The following is a 17044-nucleotide window of genomic DNA, read 5'->3' as shown; positions in this document are numbered from 1 at the left end:
CTGGCCCGCCCCCAGGACACCGCCGTTCCCCCTTCGCTGTCGGATCCCGGCGCGCCCGGGCGCCGGCGTGTTCCCGCCGGATCCTCCTCCTCGCCCCTCGCCCGCCCCCCTCCGTCCGGGCTCCGGCTGCCCCGCCCGTTCGCCAGCGCGTCCTCGCCCCCTTCCACCTTATTCCCGTGTCAGATCCGTGCCGCCGTCAGCACCTCTGCTGTTGCCGGCGCCGGATTCCGGGAGGACGGTTCCGGGGTTCTTGGTCGGGCCGGTCTGCTCTTGGGGCGCCGCGAAGGCGTTCTTCCTCCCCCGAGCTGCGACAATTGCTTTGGGGTGGCTGCTCCTCGGTGGTTTTCGGCGGTTGCCTGGTTGCATCTGCCCTTGCAGTGCGCTGACCGGGACCTTGGCAGGCTTGCGCTCCTTCGCCCTCCCTCTCCTGCAGGTGCGGCTCCGGCACCGACGGCTATGGACTTGCGTCCCCTCCCGTGTCCATGGTTGTCCACAGCGGCTCCAGATCCGGCGTTCACCATGTTGGAGCTGCGTCTTCTTCCGGCTCCTCCAGCTTGTTGTTATCTCGGCAGCTCCGCATCCATCCCCTGCAGGTGACCTTGGTTAGCCGGCTTCCCCCTGGTGCGGCTTCGACTCCGGCGTGCTCCTGGAGCTGCGTCCCCTTCCAGCTACTTCAGCTCGCCGGGCGTCCCTGCGGCTCCGGTCCCGGCAGCCCGGATCTGCGCCCCTTTCCGGATCCATGCTCATCCGGGTCTTCGGCCGCCCATGCCCCCTTCCTCATGCCTGTGTCATCGGTATTCCGCGTGGCTTGCCAACCCGCCCACTTCCGTGCCATCCTCCCCTCCGCCTGTCCTGCAGCTCGTTCTTCCGGTAGCTCCCCTTCCTGTGGTGTTGGTTCCGGCCTATGACCAGACTTTCTCATCTTCGAATTTTGCCCCGATGGCATGGGATTGCTCAGACTTGGCCAAGGCGAAATCCTTGCTCGATCTTTCGATGCTGGCAGCGGTGACACCCGCGGGTGCTGTTTCCTTCCTGGAGGCGCTGCCATGGCTGCTATCTGTGCCCCTCTTCGAGCGTCAGGGGAAACCCTAGGTCCGTTTTTTGCGGATCGGACGGCGACGGCGCCATTGCGTCGTTCTCCTTCATGAAGGCGTCGTCTTGTTGCTCGCGGCGTCCTCGGTGGTGGATTTCGAGATGCCGATTGTCTTGTTCGTTTGGTTTGGGCTACGTCCTTGAGCGGCGAGTTTAGCCGTGTTTTTTCTCTGTTTGGGCTTGAGCATCCCATGTTTTCTCTGCTCCGGGCACCATGTTCACGCTTCTTGCGTCCGTGTCATGTGTTGTACCATCATCTGTACTCTTTCTTACTTCTTCTATCAATGCAATGATACGCAAGCTTTGCGTATTCGAGAAAAAAAAAGACTTCTCCATGAGTGCTTAAAAAAGGGACCATGGCCAAACTAAGTGAAGTAGGTACCTTCTGCTGGAATTTAGTCTACTTTGGGCCAGCCCAATAGCAATTTTCAGAAATTCCTAATAAATTCTAGAGGCCCACTCAGCCCATTCGTGCAAGGCAAGAGGTGGAATCAAATTTTAGTCCCACATTGCTAGTTTGGTGGGAGTTGGACCTCCTTATAAGGGAGGGTGTTTCCCCACATGTATGAGCATGAGAACAAGAGGGACATTCACGCACGCTCCTCCTCCGCCGCCTGCCACACCACGCCACACCACGCCTCGTCATGACGCGCTGTGGGTTGCGGGAATGAGCCGAGCCGATGCATCAGAAGATCATCTCCCTCTCGCCACCAAGTTCTTGAGCACTGCGCTACCGCTACGATCTTCCCCATCCCGGCTTGCGGCATGCACCGCAGGTCAGGATAGTAGGCCTCCGAAACCGCACCTCTTTGAGTCTTGTACGGGAGAAGGGTGATAAGGTTTTTGGGGTGCGCTCCGCGCGACTACTGACTTCTTCGTCACGGACGCCCCGGCCTCCGACGACTACTTCCCCGACGACGACTTCTCCCCCAACGTCAACAACCTGTTCGACGACATGGCTGGCAACGACACCGACCTCAAGACCAGCACTTCTACCGTTGTTCCGTACGTCTTCGTGTTCTCTCTGCTTGAGTTCATGCCACAGTGTCTTGTTCTAGCCTCTGTATTGCATATGTCCTGTTCTAGTTCACATGTGCAGAAGTTGTTTGCCTTCACTCAGCTAGATTACATGACTCATTTCATCTCTACTATTATAGTCATGTTTTATTTACTATTTCTATTAATAAAATCATATGGTAAATTGCTCATATTTCCAACAATCCAAAAACCTTATTATAGGCAATTTACCCCGAGTGGTTTTGCTGCTTCCATGAGACCTCCAATGTTTGAGGGTATCCACTATAAGAGGTGGCGCATGAGAGCAGTCTTATGGTTCCAAACCATGAGTTGCTATGACGCCACTCTTGGCAAACCTGAAGGAGATTATGATGCTCAACAGGAACAAGCTTTTCACAAAATGGATATCCTGTTTAAGGCTGCTCTCTTGAGTGTTCTTGGTGAGAACATAGTTGATGCTTATGCGTCAATTGATAATGGAAAAGATATGTGGGACACACTCGAGGCCAAGTTTGGGGTCTCGGATGCCGGCACTGAGTTGTACATCATGGAGAAATTCTATGACTACAGGATGACTGATGAGCGCTCCGAGGTTGAGCAAGCTCATGAGATACAGTCATTTGCTAGAGAACTTGAGCACTTCAATTGTATGTTACCGGACAAGTTTGTTGCCGGAGGCATCATCACTAAGCTTCCTCCCTCGTGGAAGAACTTTGCGGACTTACTGAAGCATAAGAGGCAGGAGTTTTCCGTTCCGGATCTCATTGGTACTCTTGATGTGGAAGAAAAGGCGAGAGCAAAAGACGCACGTGCTCGAGGTATTGAGGGAGGATCTAGTGCCAATCTGGTACAGAAGAACAATTTCCAGCCCCACAAGTTCAAGAACAAGGACAAGTTTGATGGTAAAGCAAAGTTTGATGGAAGAACACGGCTGTACAACACACCAATTCAAGAAGAAGAATGACAAGAAGAAAGGTGTTTGTCATGTGTGCGGAGATCCTGACCATTGGGCACCTAGTTGCCCTAATCGTTATGACAAGCGTCATCTTGGGAAAGGCGGCAAGATAACTAATGTTGTCATTGCTGACACTGACATGAAGGATGCTGGGTATGGTATATTTGAAGGAAATATGCCCTAGAGGCAATAATAAAGTTATTATTTATTTCCTTATATCATGATAAATGTTTATTATTCATGCTAGAATTGTATTAACCGGAAACATAGTACTTGTATGAATACATAGACAAATAGAGTGTCACTAGTATGCCTCTACTTGACTAGCTCGTTGATCAAAGATGGTTATGTTTCCTAGCCATAGACATGAGTTGTCATTTGATTAACGGGATCACATCATTAGGAGAATGATGTGATTGACTTGACCCATTCCGTTAGCTTAGCACTCGATCGTTTAGTATGTTGCTATTGCTTTCTTCATGACTTATACATGTTCCTATGACTATGAGATTATGCAACTCCCGTTTACCGGAGGAACACTTTGTGTGCTACCAAACGTCACAACGTAACTGGGTGATTATAAAGGTGCTCTACAGGTGTCTCCAAAGGTACTTGTTGGGTTGGCGTATTTCGAGATTAGGATTTGTCACTCCGATTGTCGGAGAGGTATCTCTGGGCCCTCTCGGTAATGCACATCACTTAAGCCTTGCAAGCATTGCAACTAATGAGTTAGTTGTGGGATGATGTATTATGGAACGAGTAAAGAGACTTGCCGGTAACGAGATTGAACTAGGTATTGAGATACCGACGATCGAATCTCGGGCAAGTAACATACCGATGACAAAGGGAACAACGTATGTTGTTATGCGGTCTGACCGATAAAGATCTTCGTAGAATATGTGGGAGCCAATATGAGCATCCAGGTTCTGCTATTGGTTATTGACCGGAGACGTGTCTCGGTCATGTCTACATAGTTCTCGAACCCGTAGGGTCCGCACGCTTAACGTTTCGATGACAGTTATATTATGAGTTTATATGTTTTGATGTACCGAAGGTTGTTCGGAGTCCCGGATGTGATCACGGACATGACGAGGAGTCTCGAAATGGTCGAGACATGAAGATTGATATATTGGATGACTATATTCGGACACCGGAATGGTTCCGGGGTTTATCGGATATATACCGGAGTACTGGGGGGTTACCGGAACCCCCCGGAGGCTATTGGGCCTCATGGGCCCAATTGGTGGAAGAGGAGAGGCGGCCAAGGGTTAGCCGCGCGCCCCTCCCCCCAAGTCCGAATTGGAAAAGGAGGGGGGGCGGCGCCCCCCTTTCCTTTCCCCCTCTCTCCTTCCCTCTCCTCTCCTAGTCCAACAAGGAAGGGAGGGAGTCCTACTCCCGGTGGGAGTAGGACTCCTCCTGGCGCGCCTCCTCCTGGCCGGCCGCACCTCCCCCCTTGCTCCTTTATATACGGGGGCAGGGGGCACCCTAGACACAACAATTGATCGTTTGATCTTTTAGCCGTGTGCGGTGCCCCCCTCCACCATAGTCCACCTCGACAATACCGTAGCGGTGCTTAGGCGAAGCCCTGCGTCGGTAGAACATCATCATCGTCACCACACCGTCGTGCTGACGAAACTCTCCCTCAACACTCGGCTGGATCGGAGTTCGAGGGACGTCATCGGGCTGAACGTGTGCTGAACTCGGAGGTGCCGTGCGTTTGGTACTTGATTGGTCGGATCGTGAAGACGTACGACTACATCAACCGCGTTGTGCTAACGCTTCCGCTTTCGGTCTACGAGGGTACGTGGACAACACTCTCCCCTCTCGTTGCTATGCATCACCACGATCTTGTGTGTGCGTAGGATTTTTTTTTTGAAATTACTACGTTCTCCAACAGTGGTATCCGAGCCAGGTTTTATGCGTTGATGTTATATGCACGAGTAGAACACAAGTGAGTTGTGGGCGATATAAGTCATACTGCTTACCAGCATGTCATACTTTGGTTCGGTGGTATTGTTGGATGAAGCGGCCCGGACTGACATTACGCGTACGCTTACGCGAGACTGGTTCTACCGACGTGCTTTGCACACAGGTGGCTGGCGGGTGTCAGTTTCTCCAACTTTAGTTGAACCGAGTGTGGCTACGCCCGGTCCTTGCGAAGGTTAAAACAACACCAACTTGACAAACTATCGTTGTGGTTTTGATGCGTAGGTAAGAACGGTTCTTACTAAGCCCGTAGCAGCCACGTAAAATTTGCAACAACAAAGTAGAGGACGTCTAACTTGTTTTTGCAGGGCATGTTGTGATGTGATATGGTCAAGACATGATGCTAAATTTTATTGTATGAGATGATCATGTTTTGTAACCAAGTTATCGGCAACTGGCAGGAGCCATATGGTTGTCGCTTTATTGTATGCAATGCAATCGCCCTGTAATGCTTTACTTTATCACTAAGCGGTAGCGATAGTCGTAGAAGCATAAGATTGGCGAGACGACAACGATGCTACGATGAAGATCAAGGTGTCGCGCCAGTGACGATGGTGATCATGACGGTGCTTCGGAGATGGAGATCACAAGCACAAGATGATGATGGCCATATCATATCACTTATATTGATTGCATGCGATGTTTATCTTTTATGCATCTTATCTCGCTTTGATTGACGGTAGCATTATAAGATGATCCCTCACTAAATTATCAAAGTATAAGTGTTCTCCCTGAGTATGCACCGTTGCGAAAGTTCTTTGTGCTGAGACACCACGTGATGATCGGGTGTGATAGACTCTACGTTCAAATACAACGGGTGCAAAACAGTTGCACACGCGGAATACTTAGGTTAAGCTTGACGAGCCTAGCATATAACAGATATGGCCTCGGAACACGGAGACCGAAAGGTCGAGCATGAATCATATAGTAGATATGATCAACATAGTGATGTTCACCGTTGAAACTACTCCATCTCACTTGATGATCGGAGATGGTTTAGTTGATATGGATCACGTGATCACTTAGAGGATTAGAGGGATGTATATCTAAGTGGGAGTTCTTAAGTAATATGATTAATTGAACTTAAATTTATCATGAACTTAGTCCTGGTAGTATTAGCATATCTATGTTGTAGATCAATAGCTCGCGTTTAGCTCCCCTGTTTTATTTTTGATATGTTCCTAGAGAAAACTAAGTTGAAAGATGTTAGTAGCAATGATGCGGATTGGATCCGTGATCTGAGGTTTATCCTCATTGCTGCACAGAAGAATTATGTCCTTGATGCACCGCTAGGTGACAAACCTATTGCAGGAGCAGATACAGATGTTATGAACGATTGGCTAGCTCAATATGATGACTACTTGATAGTTTAGTGCACCATGCTTAAACGGCTTAGAATCGGGACTTCAAATACGTTTTGAACGTCATGGACCATATGAGATGTTCCAGGAGTTGAAGTTAGTATTTCAAGCAAATACCCAAGTTGAGAGATATGAAGTCTCCAACAAGTTCTATAGCTAAAAGATGGAGGAGAATAGCTCAAGCAGTGAGCATGTGCCCAAATTGTCTGGGTACTACAATCGCTTGAATCAAGTGGGAGTTAATCTTCTAGATAAGATAGTGATTGACAGAATTCTCTAGTCACCATCACCAAGTTAGTAGAACTTCGTGATGAACTATAGTATGCAAGGGATACCGTAGACAATTCCCGAGATTTTCATGATGATGAAATCAGAAATCAAGAAAGAGCATCAAGTGTTGATGATTAACAAGACCACTAGTTTCAAGAAAATGGCAAAGGGAAAGAAAGGGGACTTCATGTAGAACAACAAGCAAGTTGCTGCTCAAGTGAAGAAGCCCAAGTTTGGACCTAAGCCTGAGACTGAGTGCTTCTACTGCAAAAGGACTGGTCACTGGAAGCAGAACTACCCCAAATAATTGGCGGATAAGAAGGATGGCAAAGTGAACAAAAGTATATTTGATATACATGTTATTGATGTGTACTTTAGTAGTGTTTATAGCAACCCCTCAGTATTTGATACTGGTTTAGTTGCTAAGAGTAGTAACTTAAAACAGGAGTTGCAAAATGAACAGAGACTAGTTAAGGATGAAGTGGCGATGTGTGTTGGAAGTAGTTCCAAGATTGATATGATCATCATCGCACACTCCCTGTACTTTCGGGATTAGTGTTGAACCTAAAATAAATGTTATTTAGTGTTTGCGTTGAGCATGGATATGATTGGATCATGTTTATTGCAATACGGTTATTCATGTAAGTTAGAGAATAATTGTTGTTCTGTTTACATGAATAAAACCTTCTATGGTCATACACCCAATGAAAATGGTTTGTTGGATCTCGATCGTGGTGATACACATTTTCATAATATTGAAGCCAAAAGATGCAAAGTTAATAATTATAGTGCAACTTATTTGTGGCACTGCCGTTTAGGTCATATTGGTGTAAAGCGCATGAAGAAAATCCATGTTGATGGGCTTTTGGAATCACTTGATTATGAATCAGTTCATGCTTGCGAACCATGCCTTATGGGCAAGATGACTAAGACTCCGTTCTCTGGAACAATGGAGCGAGCAAGTGACTTTTTGGAAATAATACATACTGATGTATGCGATGAGTGTTGAGGCTCGCGGTGGGTATCGTTATTTTCTGAACTTCACAGATGATTTGAGCAGATATGGGTATATCTACTTGATGAAACATAAGTCTGAAACATTTGAAAAGTTCATATAATTTCAGAGTGAAGTGGAAAATCGTCGTAACAAGAAAATAAAGTTTCTACGATCTGATCGCGGAGACGAATATTTGAGTTATGAGTTTGGCCTTCAGTTAAAAAAAAATGTGAAATAGTTTCACTACTCACGCCACCTGGAGCACCACAGTGTAATGGTGTGTCCGAACGTCGTTACCGTACTTTATTAGATATGGTGCGATCTATGATGTCTCTTACCGATCTACCACTATCGTTTTGGGGTTATGCATTAGAGACAGCTACATTCACGTTAAATAGGGCACCGTCTAAATCCGTTGAGACGACACCGTATGAACTATGGTTTGGCAAGAAACCTAAGCTGTCGTTTCTTAAAGTTTGAGGTTGCAATGCTTATGTGAAAAAGGTTTCAACTTGAAAAGCTCAAACCCAAATCGGAGAAGTGCGTCTTCATAGGATACCCAAAAGAAAATGTTGGGTACACCTTCTGTCATAGATCCGAAGGCAAGATATTCGTTGCTGAGAATGGAACCTTTCTAGAGAAGGAGTTTCTCTCGAAAGAAGTGAGTGGGAGGAAAGTAAAACTTGATGAGGTAATTGTACCTTCTCCCGAATTGGAGAATAGTTCATCACAGAAATCAGTTCCAGTGATGCGTACACCAATTAGTGAGGAAGTTAATGATGATGATCATAAAACTTTGGATCAAGTTACTACAGAACTTCGTAGATCAACCAGAGCACGATCCGCACCAGAGTGGTACGGTAATCATGTACTGGAAGTCATGTTACTAGACCATGATAAACCTACGAACTATGAGGAAGCGATGATGAGCCCAGATTCCGTGAAATGGCTTGAGGCCATGAAATCTGAGATGAGATCCATGTATGAGAACAAGGTATGGACTTTGATTGACTTGCCCAATGATCGGCGAGCCATTGAGATTAAATGGATCTTCAAGAGGAAGACGGACGCTGATAGTAGTGTTACTATCTACAAATCTAGAATTGTCGCAAAAGGTTTTCGACAAGTTCAAGGTGTTGACTACGATGAGAGTTTCTCACTCGTATCTATGCTTAAGTCTGTCCGAATCATGTTAGCAATTGCCGCATTTTATGAAATCTGGCAAATGGATAAACAAAAACTACATTCCTTAATGGATTTATTAAAGAAGAGTTGTATATGATGCAACCAGAAGGTTTTGTCAATCCTAAAGGTGCTAACAAAATATGCAAGCTCCAGCGATCCATCTATGGACTGGTGCAAGCATCTCGGAGTTGGAATATACGCTTTGATAAGTTGATCAAAGGATATAGTTTTATACAGACTTGCGGTGAAGCCTGTATTTACAAGAAAGTGAGTGGGAGCACTACAACATTTCTGATAAGTATATGTGAACGACATATTGTTGATCAGAAATAATATAGAATTATTCTGCAAAGCATAAAGGAGTGTTTGAAAGGAGTTTTTCAAAGAAAGACCTAGGAGAAGCTACTTACATATTGAGCATCAAGATCGATAGAGATAGATCAAGACGCTTGATAAGTGTTTTCAACGAGTACATACCTTGACAAAATTTTGAAGTAGTTCAAAATGGAACAGTCAAAGAAAGAGTTCTTGCCTGTGTTACAAGGTGTGAAATTGAGTAAGACTCAAAGCCCGACCACGGCAGAAGATAGAAAGAGAATGAAAGTCATTCCCTATGCCTTGGCCATAGGTTCTATAAAGTATGCCATGTTGTGTACCAGATCTATTGTATACCGTACACTGATTTTGGCAAGGGAGTACAATAGTGATCTAGGAGTAGATCACTGGACAGCGGTCAAAATTATCCTTAGTGGAATAAGGATATGTTTCTCGATTATGGAGGTGACAAAAAGGTTCGTTGTAAAGGGTTACGTCGATGCAAATTTTGACACTGATCCAGATGACTCTAAGTCTCAATCTGGATACATATTGAAAGTGGGAGCAATTAGCTAGAGTAGCTCCGTGCAGAGCATTTGTTGACATAGAAATTTGCAAAATACATACGGATCTGAATGTGGCAGACCCGTTGACTAAACTTCTCTCACAAGCAAAACATGATCACACCTTAGTACTCTTTGGGTGTTAATCACATAGCGATGTGAACTAGATTATTGACTCTAGTAAACCCTTTGGGTGTTGGTCACATGACGATGTGAACTATGGGTGTTAATCACATGGTGATGTGAACTATTGGTATTAAATCACATGGTGATGTGAACTAGATTATTGACTCTAGTGCAAGTGGGAGACTGAAGGAAATATGCCCTAGAGGCAATAATAAAGTTATTATTTATTTCCTTATATCATGATAAATGTTTATTATTCATGCTAGAATTGTATTAATCGGAAACATAATACTTGTGTGAATACATAGACAAACAGAGTGTCACTAGTATGCCTCTACTTGACTAGCTCGTTGATCAAAGATGGTTATGTTTCCTAGCCATAGACATGAGTTGTCATTTGATTAACGGGATCACATCATTAGGAGAATGATGTGATTGACTTGACCCATTCCGTTAGCTTAGCACTCGATCGTTTAGTATGTTGCTATTGCTTTCTTCATGACTTATACATGTTCCTATGACTATGAGATTATGCAACTCCCGTTTACCGGAGGAACACTTTGTGTGCTACCAAACGTCACAACGTAACTGGGTGATTATAAAGGTGCTCTACAGGTGTCTCCAAAGGTACTTGTTGGGTTGGCGTATTTCGAGATTAGGATTTGTCACTCCGATTGTCGGAGAGGTATCTCTGGGCCCTCTCGGTAATGCACATCACTTAAGCCTTGCAAGCATTGCAACTAATGAGTTAGTTGTGGGATGATGTATTATGGAACGAGTAAAGAGACTTGCCGGTAACGAGATTGAACTAGGTATTGAGATACCGACGATCGAATCTCGGGCAAGTAACATACCGATGACAAAGGGAACAACGTATGTTGTTATGCGGTCTGACCGATAAAGATATTCGTAGAATATGTGGGAGCCAATATGAGCATCCAGGTTCCGCTATTGGTTATTGACTGGAGACGTGTCTCGGTCATGTCTACATAGTTCTCGAACCCGTAGGGTCCGCACGCTTAACGTTTCGATGACAGTTATATTATGAGTTTATATGTTTTGATGTACCGAAGGTTGTTCGGAGTCCCGGATGTGATCACGGACATGACAAGGAGTCTCGAAATGGTCGAGACATGAAGATTGATATATTGGATGACTATATTCGGACACCGGAATGGTTCCGAGGGTTATCGGATATATACCAGAGTACCGGGGGGTTACCGGAAGCTATTGGGCCTCATGGGCCCAATTGTTGGAAGAGGAGAGGCGGCCAAGGGGCAGCCGCGCGGCCCTCCCCCCAAGTCCGAATTGGACAAGGAGGGGGGCGGTGCCCCCCCTTTCCTTTCCCCCTCTCTCCTTCCCTCTCCTCTCCTAGTCCAACAAGGAAGGGAGGGAGTCCTACTCCCGGTGGGAGTAGGACTCCTCCTGGCGCGCCTCCTCCTGGCCGGCCGCACCTCCCCCCTTGCTCCTTTATATACAGGGGCAGGGGGCACCCTAGACACAACAATTGATCGTTTGATCTTTTAGCCGTGTGCGGTGCCCCCCTCCACCATAGTCCACCTTGACAATACTGTAGCGGTGCTTAGGCGAAGCCCTGCGTCGGTAGAACATCATCATCGTCACCACGCCGTTGTGCTGACGAAACTCTCCCTCAACACTCGGCTGGATTGGAGTTTGAGGGACGTCATCGGGCTGAACGTGTGCTGAACTCGGAGGTGCTGTGCGTTTGGTACTTGATCGGTCGGATCGTGAAGACGTACGACTACATCAACCGAGTTGTGCTAACGCTTCCGCTTTTGGTCTATGAGGGTACGTGGACAACACTCTCCCCTCTCGTTGCTATGCATCACCATGATCTTGCGTGTGCGTAGGATTTTTTTTGAAATTACTATGTTCCCCAACAATATTTCCCACTATTCTTCCAGTATGTAATTCTCATGATTGGTTGATTGACACGGGTGCTAATGTGCATGTATGCGGTGATATTTCCATGTTTTCGTCTTATCAGACCGCAGGGACTTCTGCTACTTCGTCAGCTTGTGTTGGTTTTTCCCTTGAGGAGGAAAGGGTGATGCAGCAAAGTAGAGATAAGTATTTCCCTCAGTTTGAGAACCAAGGTATCAATCCAGTAGGAGAAGAACGCACAAATCACCAATACCTGCACAAACAATCAAACAACTTGCACCCAACGCGATAAAGGGGTTGTCAATCCCTTCCCGGTTACTTGCAAAAGTGAGATCTGATAGAGATAGATAAACAAAAGATAAAATATTTTTGTTTTTTTGGTTTATAGATATGAAAATAAAAGATTGCAAAATAGTAGATCGGAAACTAATATGATGGAAAATAGAAGATCAGAAACTAATATGATGGAAAATAGAAGATAGGAAACTAATATGATGGAAAATAGACCCGAGTGCCATTGGTTTCACTAGAGGCTTCTCTCATGAAGGCAAATAATACGGTGGGTGAACAAAGTACTGTCGAGCAATTGATAGAAAAGCGCAAAGTTATGACGATATCCAATGCAATGATTATGCAATATAGGCATCATGTCCGTGTCAAGTAGACCAAAATGATTCTTCATCTACTACTATTACTCCACACATCGACCGACTCCTGCCAGCATCTAGAGTATTAAGTTCATAAAGAACAGAGTAACACATTAAGTAAGATGACATGATGTAGAGGAATTAACTCAAGCAATATGATGAAAACCCCATCTTTTTATCCTCGATGGCAAAAATGCTATACGTGCCTCGCTACCCCTACTTTGTCACTAGGTGAGGACACCGCAAGATTGAACCCAAAGCTAAGCACCTCTCCCGTTGCAAGAAAAACAATCTAGTTGGCCAAACCAAATCGATAATTTGAAGAGAAATACAAAGATACCAAATCATGCATATAAGAATTCAGAGGATATTCAAATAATATTCATAGATAAGCTGATCATAAATTCACAATGCATCGGATCTCGACAAACACAACGCAAAAGAAGATTACATCGGATAGATCTCCAAGAACATCGAGGAGAACATGGTATTGAGAATCAAAGAGAGAGAAGCCATCTAGCTACTAGCTATGGACTCGTAGGTCTGTGGTGGACTACTCACGCTTCATCGGAAGGGCAATAGAGTTGATGTAGATGCCCTTCATGATCGAATCCCCCTCCGGCAGGGTGCCGGAAAAGGTCCCTAGATGGGATCTCATGGGAACAGAAGGTTGCGGCGGTGGATAAGTGTTTTCGTGGATGCTTCTGGTGGTTTTGGAATATTTGCAAATATATAGGAGGAAGATCTAGGTCAGGGGGTCACCGAGGGGCCCACAAGGTAGGGGGGCGCGCCCTACCCCCCTGGGTGCACCCTCCACCCTTGTCGCCGCCTCGTGGCTCTTCTGACTTGCACTCCAAGTCTCGTGGGTGTCTTTTGGTCCAAGAAAAATCATCGTGAAGTTTTATTCCATTTGGACTCCGTTTAGTATTCCTTTCTGCGAAGCTCAAAAACAAGAGGAAACCAGAAACTGGCACTGGGCTCTAGGCTAATAAGTTAATCCCAAAATTACTATAAAATAGCATATTAATGTATATAAAACATCCAAAATAGATAATATAATAGCATGGAACAATCAAAACTTATAGATACATTGGAGACGTATCAAGCATCCCCAGGCTTAATTCCTGCTCGTCCTCGAGTAGGTAAATGATAAAAACAGAATTTTTGATGTGGAATGGTACCTAACATATTTATCCATGCAATTTTATTTATTGTGGCATGATTGTTCAGATCCATAAGATTCAAAATAAAAGTTTAGTATTGACATAAAAACGATAATACTTCAAGCATACTAATAAAGCAATTATGTCTTCTCAAAATAACATGGCCAAAGAAAGTTATCCCTATAAAATCATATAGTCTGGCTATGCTCCATCTTCATCACACAAAATATTCAAATCATGCACAACCCTGATGACAAGCCAAGCAATTGTTTCATACTTTTGATGTTCTCAAACTTTTTCAACTTTCACGCAATACATGAGCGTGAGCCATGGATATAGCACTATAGGTGGAATAGAATATGGTGGTTGTGGAGAAGACAAAAAGAAGGAGATACTCTCACATCAACTAGGCGTATCAATGGGCTATGGAGATTCCCATCAATAGATATCAACGCGAGTGAGTAGGGATTGCCATGCAACGGATGCACTAGAGCTATAAGTTTATGAAAGCTCAAAAAGAAACTAAGTAGGTGTGCATCCAACTTGCTTGATCATGAAGACCTAGGGCATTTGAGGAAGCCCATCGTTGGAATATACAAGCCAAGTTCTATAATGAAAAGTTCCCACTAGTATATGAAAGTGACAAAATTGGAGACTCTCTATCATGAAGATCATGGTGCTACTTTGAAGCACAAGTGTGCAAAAAGGATAGTAACATTGCCCCTTCTCTCTTTTTCTCTCATTTTTTTCAATGGCTTCTTTGGCCTCCTTTTTTATTTAGGCTTCATTGGCCTCTCTCTTTTTTTATTTCCTCACATGGGACAATGTTCTAATAAGATGATCATCACACTTTTATTTACTTACAACTCAATACTTAGAACAAAATATGACTCTATATGAATGCCTCCAGTGATGTACCGGGATGTGCAACGACTCAAGAGTGACATGTATGAAAATTATGAACGGTGGCTTTTCCACAAATACTATGTCAACTACATGATCATGCAAAGCAATATGACAATGATGAAGCATGTCATAATAAACGGAACGGTGGAAAGTTGCATTGCAATATATCTCGGAATGGCTATGGAAATGCCATAGTAGGTAGGTGTGGTGGCTGTTTTGAGGAAGGTATATGGTGGGTGTATGGCACCGGCAAAAGTTGCATGGTACTAGAGAGGCTAGCAATGGTCGAAGGGTGAGAGTGCGTATAATCCATGGACTCAACATTAGTCATAAAGAACTCACATAATTATTGCAAAAGTCTATTAGCTATCAAAACAAAGTACTACGGGCATGCTCCTTGGAAGATATATTGGTAGGAAAAGACCATCGCTCATCCCCGACCGCCACTCATAAGGAAGATAATCAATAAATAAATCATGCTCCAACTTTGTTACATAACGGTTCACCATACGTGCATGCTACGGGAATCTCAAACCTCAACACAAGTATTTATACAATACACAATTACTCCACTAGCATGACTCTAATATCACCATCCTCATATCTCAAAACAATCATAAGGAATCAAACTTCTCATAGTATCCAATGCACTTTGTATGAATTTTTTTATTATATCCCTCTTGGATGCCCATCATATTAGGACTAAATTCATAACCTAAGCAAATTACCATGCTGTTTAGAAAGACTCTCAAAATAATATAAGTGAAGCATGAGAGTTCAACAATTTCTGTTAAATAAAACCAATGTCGTGCTCTAAAAAGATATAAGTGAAGCACTAGAGCAAAGCTGCCTAGCTCAAAAGATATAAGTGAAGCACATAGAGTATTCTAATAAATCACGATTCATGTGTGTCTCTCTAAAAAGGTGTGTAAAACAAGGATGATTGTGGCAAACTAAAAAGCAAAGACTCAAATCATACAATACACTCCAAGCAAAACATATATCATGTTGTGAATAAAAATATAGCCTCAAGTAAAGTTACCGATAGACGAAGACGAAAGAGGGGATGCCTTCTGGGGCATCCCCAAGCTTAGGCTCTTGGTTGACCTTGAATATTACCTTGGGGTGCCTTGGGCATCCCCAAGCTTAGGCTCTTGCCACTCCTTATTCCATAGTCCATCAAATCCTTACCCAAAACTTCAAAACTTCACAACACAAAACTCAACAGAAAATCTTATGAGATTCGTTAGTATAAGAAAATAAACCACCACTTTTGGTATTGTTGTGAACTCATTCTTTATTTATATTAGTGTAATCCAACTTCTCCATGGTTCATACCCCCCGATAATACCCATAGATTCATCAAATAATCAAAGAACACAAGAAAAACAGAATATGTCAAAAACATTACAGTCTGTAGCAATCTGAATACTTCGAATACTTCTGTAACTGAAACAATTCTGAAAAATTAGGACAACCTGGGAAATTTGTATATCAATCTTGTGTAGAAAATTCAGATCAAAATCACGCTTCTGTGAATTATGAAAATTATTTTGCTGGGCGCAAAAGTTTCTGTTTTTCAGCAAGATCAAATCAACTATCACCGTAAGCCATCCCAAAGGTCTTACTTGGCACAAACACTAATTAAAACACAAAAACACATCTAACCAGAGGCTAGATGAATTATTTATTGAAAAACAGAACCAAAAAAAGCAAAACAAAAATAAAATTGGGTTGCCTCCCAACAAGCGCTATTGTTTAACGCCCTTAGCTAGGCATAAAACATAGATCTAGGTATTGTCATCTTTGGTATGCAATCCATAGGTAGCTCTCATAATAGATTCATATGACAACTTAATTTTCTTTCTAGGAAAGTGTTCCATGCCCTTCCTTAACGGAAATTGAAATCTAATGTTTCCTTCTTTCATATCAATAATTGCACCAATCATTCTAAGGAAAGGTCTACCAAGAATAATAGGACATGTAGGATTGCAATCTATATCAAGAACAATGAAATCTATGGGTACATAATTCCTATTTGCAATAATAAGAACATCATTAATCCTTCCCATAGGTTTCTTAATAGTGGAATCCGCAGGATGCAAATTTAAAGAACAATCATCAAATTCACGGAAACCGAGCACATCACATAAAGTTGTTGGAATCGTGGAAATGCTAGCACCCAAATCACACAAAGCATAGCACTCATAATCTTTAATCTTAATCTTAATAGTAGGTTCCCACACATCATAAAGTTTTCTATGAATAGAAACTTCCAATTCAAGCTTTTCTTTAAAAAAATCATCATAGCATCAACGATATGTTTAGTAAAAGCTTTATTTTGATTATAAGCATGAGGATAATTCAAAATGGATTGCAACAGGGAAATACAATCTATTAAAGAACAACTATAATAAATAAATTCCTTGAAATCCAAAAGAGTGGGTTCATTGCTATTTAAAGTCTTGACCTCTCCAATCCCACTTTTATCAACTTTTGCATCTAGATCTATAAACTCCGAATCATTGGGACGCCTTTTAACTAAAGTTGACTCAT

Source organism: Aegilops tauschii, chromosome 5 (assembly GCF_002575655.3).
Source record: "Aegilops tauschii subsp. strangulata cultivar AL8/78 chromosome 5, Aet v6.0, whole genome shotgun sequence".
Lineage (NCBI taxonomy): Eukaryota > Viridiplantae > Streptophyta > Magnoliopsida > Poales > Poaceae > Aegilops > Aegilops tauschii.
This window is presented reverse-complemented; position numbering follows the sequence as displayed.